The sequence below is a fragment of the Penaeus monodon genome, chromosome 15 (genome assembly GCF_015228065.2).
Source record: "Penaeus monodon isolate SGIC_2016 chromosome 15, NSTDA_Pmon_1, whole genome shotgun sequence".
Lineage (NCBI taxonomy): Eukaryota > Metazoa > Arthropoda > Malacostraca > Decapoda > Penaeidae > Penaeus > Penaeus monodon.
Window position 1 is genome coordinate 5,182,831 of NC_051400.1, and position 774 is coordinate 5,183,604.

Sequence of the window (774 nt, forward strand, 5' to 3'; positions counted from 1 at the left end):
CGGTCCTGAGTTTTAATTTTAGTTCCCTCGCTTGTATATTTGCTTTCAAATCCTATTCGTATTAATAATTGGCTAGTATCTTATTATATATTTTGGATGAATTACGAGTGATTGATACGCTTCCTTTTGTTTGCATTTAAACCAGTGATATAGAGCAGATATGAGATAAAACTTAGTTTAATCCGTTGGCTAAGCTTCTGTTGAAGAACTATTTAACTTAAAAAAAACGCCAGCTTCTTTTTCACATAACGATATTGCAATTTTTTGTTAGTGCAAAATATATAAAATTTGTAACCTTTCATGCAAATCTGAAATCAACTTGAAGAAGCGACCCAGGAAGTTGACCATAATAAACCTTGAATTTGTATCAGATCAGACAGCAAAAAATAAAAATGAATTAAAGAGATCAAATCTGCACAAACCATTCGCAAAATAAGTATAAGTTCGTACCCCTCTTCCTCGTCAACTTACTGGAGCGCTCTTCTCAACCCGAAGCTTCACCGTAGAAGTAAAGTAAAATTTCCTTCCACCCCCACCCACTGTATTAAACTCCCCCTCCACCACGCTGCTTCTATGATAGATAAAGCCCACACACCCCTTCCCCCCTCACCTCCCCCTATACTCCACCCCCTTCCCCCTCTTCACCCCCCTCCCTTTGCTGCCTTTGTCTCTCTCTTGAATCATACAGGATATTCAGTGTACCTTGGTCATCACATTTTACACATGGCGTGCTTACTCAATGCAATACCTTCCACAGAAAAAAAAAAATATGAC

General features: G+C 38.4%; 1 protein-coding gene across 1 annotated transcript in view; it reads left to right on the plus strand.

The window, feature by feature from the left end:
• Window positions 1–774, plus strand: part of LOC119582194 (dynein heavy chain 6, axonemal-like) — a 26,410-nt gene that overhangs the window by 8,007 nt on the left and 17,629 nt on the right. The window lies entirely within an intron of this gene.